The sequence below is a fragment of the Acomys minous genome (genome assembly GCF_964271855.1).
Source record: "Acomys minous genome assembly, chromosome: 1".
Lineage (NCBI taxonomy): Eukaryota > Metazoa > Chordata > Mammalia > Rodentia > Muridae > Acomys > Acomys minous.
In genome coordinates, this window is record NC_140483.1 from 156,703,234 (window position 1) to 156,712,730 (window position 9,497).

Here is a 9,497-nt window from a genome sequence, read left to right on the forward strand (position 1 = left end):
CGGTCTCTATTCTTTCTGGGCCATGTAGCATGACCAGCTGATTTTTCTCAGTAGTTTTAGCAACCTTAGGTATGTGGGAGTTTACAAATTAGTGTATTTCACCATCGCGTACTGTCATTTAAATCCTTAGGATTTAAGGGTATTGGAACTTGGGTAGTTTTAATCCCACATGTTATTTTTTTCCAAAACAAAGACAGATCCAAGGACAAAATCAGTCAAGGTAACACCCTGTTGTGACTTTAAATGTCCATCAATATGTTCCAACAATTAATGAAAGTGCTGATAAGAAATTGAATAAGGGAAGAGATAAGGAAAAAAAAAACAGTTCATTGTTTGGCAGGTCATTTTTATCACTCCCTAGCTGTGGAGCCTCTGAGTGATTTCTAAGTCTCTGACTCTCAGCCTCTGTCTGTGCTAGGCAGTAAGTAGTTGCAGCAGGATCTACTCCATATGGCCTGTGAGGATTATTTGATGTTCTGAACATAACTCTCAAGTAAAGGCCTGTCACAACAAGAGCCCCGTACATGGGAGCCATCATAAGGTACTCTCAGGTCAGAGGCAGATAGGAAGTGAGTGAGGTTCATGAGGATGGGCAGTACTGGAGGGAGCCTCAGTCTGTTAGTTTCCGTACACCCGGTCACTTTGGGAAAACAAGGCTGAAGATAGCGGGAAAAGGAAACACGTCCTTCAGCAAATCACTCACTGTTGCCGAGAGTCACTGTGGTGATTAGGAAACCCCCTGAATCAGTTTGTTCACTACAGGAGGGATAACAATCCCTTGGGACTTTGAGTGGCCAGCTCAGGGTTCCCAGAAGGACCGAGGGCAGGATACTAACTTAGGAGACAATGATTTCTTAGACAGGCTTACTCTGGAGATTCTCTCAGATGTTTGGAGGATTTAGAAGAGGCCCAGAGTGTGCATCTTGCTCACAGAAGCAGTTTCCCAGAAGTCACCTTGCCCACTTTGTCACTGGAGCCAAACTCCAACTTTCCTATTTGATTAACAATTTAGACTCTATGGTTTAAAAATAGTTTCTGGAAATCCCACTGTGAGGCTTCCATTAAGAGTTCTTAATGCTCCCTAATAAGGCCACTTGTAAGAGAGGAGAATTCTTATAAATGGGATTTTTAAAAGATGAACACAGCCTAGATAAAAAACCATAGTGAAAATGGGAATTTGGAGATGATTGGGGTACTCGGGAAAATTTTCTAGTTTCAGATTTATAAATGAAAGCAAAAATGGGCACTCAGACAGGATGTGGTTTACACTGGCTCCTCCATGATAATCATAGTTTTTTCCACATTAAAAAGAGTAGTACATCTATGCAAAGAAAGAAGCCTTTGAATGAGTATTTTAAAAACATTTTCAGGCAGTCATTCAGTATTAAATAGCTACAAGTAACCTATATCTGCTCAGTTATCCATGTATCTATCTGATCATGACAAGTTGGCAGTGGCAATCTCATCCCCAATATCCCTTCACTAAAGTCAGGTCTGCAATGAAGGGTGACACTCAGGTACCAGGATAAAATTTGAGTATAGACAGACAATCCATAAAGCAAAAGAAAGTCACAGTCTTCAGTGCTACTTTCCAAAGCCTATCAATAGCCAACCATGAAGAAAGTTAAATATTTTTAACTCAAACAAGGCATAGAAGAATACTACTTTTATTATTATTCTAGACAAACATTGCCATACAAGTTCAAGTTTATTGCATGGAGATTTTTCATAACCTAGAAGTTCTTTTTTGCAGGTGTGACGATAGGGAAGATTTCGTCTTTTACAAAAAGGTCCAAGAGATGCAGTGGCAGATGCTCTCGACTTTTATGTCTCTAGTTGCCTTCAAAATCACATTAAGAGTCATCAGATCCTCTGTAGGACTTTCTTTCTTTCTTTTTTTTTTTTTTTTGCAGTGAATCTTTTTTTAATTAATTTATTCTTGTTACATCTCAATGGTTATCCCATCCCTTGTATCCTCCCATTCTTCCCTCCCTCCCATTTTCCCCTTACTCCCCTCCCCTATGACTGTGACTGAGGGGGACTTCCTCCCTCTTTGTATGCTCATAGAGTATCAAGTCTCTTCTTGGTAGCCTGCTACCCTTCCTCTGAGTGCCACCAAGTCTCCCCCTCCAGGGGACATGGTCAAATATGAGGCACCAGACTATGTGTGAAAGTCTTACCCCACTCTCCACTCAACTGTGGAGAATGTCCTGTCCATTTACTAGATCTGGGTAGGAGTTTCTTGTGGAAACACTCGTTGCAATCTGTTCTGTATGCAGAGTAGCCAGTCAAGCGCTAGACAGGCAAGGTCCTGGGGGATTGCCTAAGGTATTATTAATAATCTTCATCCAGGAATAAGATCAGAGGAACACATGTTCACCATATAAAAGCAATAAACACACACCATATCTCTAGCTATGATGACTACGTTATTTCCTTGAGAATAGATAGACTCTTACTCAGTATTCAATAATTACAATGATCCTGAGAAATAAATGCAGTGCATATGGAGAAAATCTCTTTTTATGGAGGAGAAAAATATATCACTGCAGCTCCAAGTGATTCAATCAAGTACTACTATTTTTATATGTAGAGTACTCCTGGCTTGAAATATGGATAGTTTCTTGGCCTTTACACTGGTCAGTTGATTCTATTGAGTCAAACTCTAACTCAATAACTCATTGTTCATCAAATATAAACTGGGATGCTGCTATTTCAGAGGCATTGTTACTGGCAACTGGGGTATGTCACAGAATAAAATCAACAGAAATTCTTGCCTTTGTCACCAGGCTAGACTGAAATATCTTCCTAAATGTAGTGTCTCTTATATATGACCACCTTGGGCACCACAGCTTAGGACTCATTAATGAAACAGTGGGCATAACAGTAGAAAATTACCATAATGATGTGGAAAGAGTACCAAAGTACCCAGAAGAGTGAGCAGGGTAAACAGAATTAGAAGTTTAAAGTAGAATAACTAGAAAGACTATGTTAGCCTTTCTTCTTTGAGAGGTTAGTTACTTAGAGCTTGAATAAGAACATCAATAAAGTTTTTGTTGTTGTTATTGATTTTATTGTCACAACACACTGGAGAAAGCAAATTATTTAAGGGTTATTTATATTATTTGAGTTCACTGAGTAAGATTCTCCATCCCACTGAAATGACATTTAGCTTTCTGTTTCCTGTCTGTGGTGTGACAGAACATCATTCCCGGAGGATATAATGGAGCATAGGTGCTCACTATATGGTGCCCAGGAAGTAAAGAAAAGAAGAGACAAAGACACCATATACTTTTCAAGGCACACCCAGTGACCTATTCCTATAATTATGCCCAGTGACCTATTCCAATAATTATGCCCAACCTCTTAATATCCCACCTAGCATGAACACATTAATGGATAAACTAGCCCTTAATATCCAGTAATATCTCAACAACATTAACATCTAGGAACTTTAACATATGACCCCCTTTAAGGGACTACCTTATAGTCATGTTACTATTAAGGAGGCTCAGAAAAATCACTTAGGCCAGAGCTTCCAGTTTTGTCCTAGCAGACAACACAAAGTGGGGAAGGCTCTGTGGAATCTGTCATGGCTGAAACACAGTGATGAATGAAGACAACTGTAGTATCTGCTGAGGTTATTAAAGCAATGATATCAAGTCATATAGGGATATACAGGTCATTGTGATATCTTTAGCTGCCATTTTGAAAGGACTCTAGCTCCTTTGCTGAATTATGAGCATAGTAGTGGGCTGTATCTAATTTTATTTGTTCCCGTCTTACTGTATTCGAACTAGTTTAAAGCATTTGATGGTAGAATAAAGAAGTCCAAACTTGGTACATATCCTAAAGAAAAGCTTATGAAATCCTTTGAGTTTGTCTTGGATAAACATAAAGACTTTTTGTACCCTCTTTTAATGGATCATAATATGACTGAGGAGTTCTCACAATGAACACAAAGACTTTGACACCTAACTCTGAAGGCATACTTATAATCTTGTAAACTCTTTCCCATCTGGAGCAACCCTGAAGATCCCACATAGAGAAAGGAGATGTATGATTTAGCATGGCTACTTTCTCCTTGGCCAGTCACATCATGCTGTGGCTTGTACAGATTTCAGAAATGTGGGAAAGAGAAAAGAACATCATTTGTGAAAAACATCAGGTGGCTCTCTCTCTTTAAGCTTTGTTAGTAGACATTGTTGGGATTTTATTTTTCAAAGAAAGAGAGAAGAACACATATGGAACAAACCTTTCCTCATATCTCCTTAAATCACATTTTCACACTATTACCCCCTTCAATATCACAACATGCATCTGACACCCAAGAGACTATGAATCTCTAAGTTATTGTGACAGAGTATGTTGAAGACCAGAGAAGAGCCTAACAACAAACATGAAAACAAACATAGGTTTCTTTGTCCTTTCTTTCTGAAAAAAAAAAACATAAACTTTCTCTGAACATCACAGAAGTTATTACTATTTATTGAAATTCTTTTAAAATTATATTATCACTCACTAACCAATTCCTGAAGATCTTTAAAGATCAAAAACAGTAGAGATCTTTTTCTTTTATCTTCTACCAATGCTGAGATATTACACCAGACATGTTTCATCAGTGGCGTAAGATTAGAAGATGAACTATTTTCAAAGAAACTTGCATAATTGTCCTCAGATAGCCTTGGATGTGGGAAAGGGAAATTGTTATGTGTGTTATGGGCTAACTATACCAAATTTGGAGGTGATATCCAATGTAGCAAGCTAGATTGGGCCACCCTTCCTCAATAAGCTCATCAAGAGAGCCACATTAATATTGGAAAGCAGAACAAGTGGATTTATTTATTGTGACAACATCTGGAAGAAAGGCAAAGTGATCCAGTGACTCTTCCACCTTTAGGACCATAAAGTGAGAGGAAAGTTTGAAGAGAGGGCTAAGGGTATGCAGATGGAAGCAGTCTCTGTCAAGGTGTGCTCCTGCCTCCCAGTGAGTGACCCATTCACAGTTTGATCTTTAGTCTTAACCTGTAAGGTATTCTTACAAGTTGTTAAAACTATGTAAAACAATCTCTTTCCAGGAGACAAAGTCCTCCTCTGGCTTGTGCCTTTATTCTTTTCCCAGAATAAGACTACTGGAGACATTAGCATTTCTTTGGAGTCCATTGTTTCACTATTCTCATAATCAAATTGAGAGACACAAGTGTCTCTTTGGAATGTGTTTACTTATATCAGGGCTGTCACCCTAATAACTGCTATAGGAATACTATATAAAATCATAGATTATATTATTAGTCTCTACAGCATCACCTGCAAATAGTGGATAATTAAGTTACAGAAGCCAGTATTATATTCATTCCTCCATAACATAGTTAAATAGACTTAAAGAGATGACTGTCACTTTGCTATGCTGTCAATAGTGATTTTTTTCCCCATGTAAGTGGGACAAAGGGTATGCACTTGTTACAGTTATTGTTATAGCAGCTCCATAGGGGAAAGATTCACATCACAGACAGTCTAAAAATCGATAAGGAAGAAGAAAGCATGACAGTAAAAGCTTGAGGCACCAGTCACATGGGGCTTATTGTCAGGAGTCAGAGATCTGAAAAGTGGAGACGTTAAGCCCCCGCTCCTACAGTGACTCATTTCCTCCACATCCTAAGGGTTCCACAACCTTCAAAAACAGTGTCACAAGATGAGATCACATGCTTAAACACATGAGACTAGAGAGAGGGTGGTTCATTTCACATTCAAACCACTGCAGAGTGTTTACAAGAACAGCTACATGGTGAAGCTATGTCTACTTTTTAAATTCCAGAGACAGTAAAGTTAGAGCGATGCTGTAAAACTTACTCAGACCATACTGATACAAGCCATGCACATCAAGTAGCAGCAGGAAGGTTTAGGGACTCACCAAGAACCATGTATGGATCCTGACTTTGTCATGTTTGTTCTTTCTTTTAAGTTTATTGCATGAGGGTTTCACATTTGAATATAATGTGCTTGGATAAAATCCACTCCCTGATCCCTCACCTATAGCATCTGTCATTTTGCCTCCATGCCTATTTTCTTTCCTTCTCTTGTATTCTCTTATTTTAGTCCACTGGAATTTACTTATTATCTCTACTATGTGAGTGAATATAAGGGCATCCATTGCAATGTGAGTGAGCAACCTATTAGGGGGTGCATCTTTGTCTTTTCTCAGAAACCATAAACAGCCAATAGCTTCTCAGATAGATGGGTAGCCGCATGAGATACCCTCTCCTCCGCCTCAGCATGCTCGGATTTGGTATAGCTTGATCTTGTTCAGGTCTTGTGCAGTAGTAGCTGTGGCAAGTAACCTTAAATATTAATGCATATTGTCTCATACTGATCTCATTATTATGGACAAGAGACTATTTAAATAGCTGCCATGCTAATTTTTTTTAGTACCACTAAATGTCTTCTATCCAGAGCATTGCCTGGTTCATTTCTCAATCTGTAATGCATCAAACATGCCTTTGCAGTGTCTACTAAATTCTCTCAATAGTCGTTAGCAAGAAGGCTTCTTCCTATAGGACAGAACTGAACTAAGTTCAAAGACTTCCAACTTTCAGATGAGAGAAGAGAACCGATTCCCCAAAAGGCAGAGTCACACTGCTTTCTCCTGTGTGTGGCTCTCTTTGGTCTAACTGCAGGCCCTGCTGGTGTGTGTGTGTGTGAACAGTAGTATCCTTTATCTTCTCTTTAGACCCTTGATCCAGTCAGTAGGGATATGTGGTAGGACAGGTGTGCGAACCAGGAATAGAAAGTTAGAGGAAAAAGTGGGATATGACTGTCATAATGTACCGATTAACAGAAACAATGCAGCAACATGCATCATGGCAACAAAACAAAACCAACCAAACAAAACAACAAAAACAGTTTCTTTTTTCACCATCTTTGCTCATTATAGTCAAAATCCTTAGAAGGCGCTGGCATGAAAGAAATTCTTTAGCACCAGTTCTTGCAAGAACAGAGTGGTTTCTGTGGGATCCACTGTGTAGGACAAAAGACTAATGAACACAAAGGTATGCGTTGTGTCCTGAACCAGTAGATTAGATAAATTCACTGACTCTTTCAAAGGGCAGTGAGTCCCTCTCTTGCAATATATGATTTATAGCTACAAACATAATGTATTTAGATGTAAGAGCCAAGAATCTATCTGGATTTGTCTCCTCTAGGCTCCCAACCAGTATCATCTCATTACATATACATATTTGAAATGAAGGCTGTGCTGTGTGATCCCACTCTGTTGGGGGCTTTACTGCTTAAAATTCTGAAGGAAGACCCCCCATCCAGGGGGCCTGATGCCTGGTCTCAGACTGTGCATGGGAAGAAAGCTCACATCTGTTAGTATTTAGCGTGCATCATTGAAATTCTTGCAGGGAGTCTGGATGTAGCTGGTGTCCCCTTCCCTGAGTTTGGCCTAAGGCTAGCTTATGGCGTGCAAGGGAGACACACAAGAAGGTCTCAGGCAGGCTTGGAATGACTTAGTTTTTGTTAGAATTGCTCTTATAACATGGTGACTTGTGGGCTGGGGGAAATGGCTTCCACAGTTGCCTTGTATCCTTATTATTTGGGGGATTTTACTGGGGATATTTGCAAGCTCCCAGGGAGGCTTCTATTGCAAGGGAGAAGGAAAGGGGTTTGTTCGCTCTGTTTCTTATTAGATCTAATTCTAGAGAAGGACTTGGTATTACATTTTTGATGCTATAATTTTATTTTTTTTTAAATTTTTTATTAATTTATTCATACTACATCTAAATGGTTATCCCATCCCTTGTATCCTCCCATTCCTCCCTTCCTCCCATTTTCCCCTTACTCCCCTCCCCTATGACTGTGACTGAGGGGGACTTCCTCCCCCTTTAAATACTCATAGGGTATCAAGTCTCTTCTTGGTAGCCTGCTATCCTTCCTCCGAGTGCCACTAGGTCTCCCCATCCAGGGGTTGTGGTCAAATACGAAGCACCAGATTACGTGTGAAAGTCATACCACACTCTCCACTCAACTGTGAAGAATGTCCTGTCCATTGGCTAGATCTGGGTAGGGGTTTGAAGTTTACAGCCTGTATTGTCCTTGTCTGATGCCAACACTATGCAATACTACTCAGCTATTAAAAACAAGGATTTCCTAAAATTTGTGGAAAAATGGATTGAACTAGAAATGATCATAATGAGTGAGTTAACCCAGAAACTGAAAGAGTCAAATGGTATATACTCACTTATATCAGCATACTAGCCCAAGGGGCATGTCCCATGAAAGTCTTCACTTACCAGGAAACTGGGCCAGAGGGGAAGACATCTTACTGGGACTCTAGATGACAGAAGCATGGGAGAATGGCAAAGTAGAAGGATCCAGAGGGTCCTAGAAACTTACAAGGAGAACATTATGATAGGCAGATTTGGGTCCAGGGATGCTATAATTTTAAAAAGTGTAAAATGCATCTCAATTTCTGAATGTAAATCAGTCTCCATCACATATTTTTATTATCAACTTAGAACACCTATCTAGACCTAAAAACATCTTAAACCCTAAGCAATTAAGCTTCATTCTAAAACTAAGCTACCTGGTCTTCAACTCCCTTAGAGACTTGAGAAGGAGTAAACTTAATTATCTGAGTATGGAAAGATGTCTTCCTCAAGGCTGTCAAATACAAATAGCTAGAACACTAAGAATGTAACATTCATATAACTCCTGATTGTGTCATGGTTCTTCTCACCACAGGTAATCTATGGTGTGTGTGTGTGTGTGTGTGTGTGTGTGTGTGTTTGTGTGTGTGTGTGTGTGTATACATACATATGCACAAAAATAAAATAATTAAAATTTTAAAAATGTAAAATGCAGAAACTTTAGAAAAAATTTATCCTCCTAGCGAAATTAAGGGAAGGTATATATAGAGGCTTCCCACTTACACTACCACCAGCCCTCAGTGGCAAAATATATTCCATTCTTAGCATCTTTCTCCAGCACACTATGTTTGTTGCAGTTGATAAATCTACATGGACACACCACTATCCCTCAGATTCCTAGAGCCTACTTTGCTGTTTTGTAATGACATGTGTCCCTCATTATAATATAACATAAAAACCAATGTCCTAAATAATTTGCTCTGTTCTTCTGCATTTTTCACCTTCTACCTAGTCCCAGAAGGCAACTGATACCTTTGCCATCTCCCATTACGGCAGGTACTCTTTTTGCTAGTATCTAATAACTATATGAAATAATGGTTTTCATAATGACATTTTGAGGTATGTATGGAAGATATTTTGAACATAAGCACAGCGCTCCATCAGGTTCTCTTGTCCTCATTATTCCCACTGATCCTCTTCATGGCCCAAACTAGTTCCTGTTTTACTTGATAACCCAGTCATTTTTTTTAGGTTTGTTTTCCACTCCTATGATGAGGGATTATTTAGAGGCACATGAGCACCTTACTAATGTATACATAGCTAAAGAAAATGTCTCTCTCTTCTCCATTC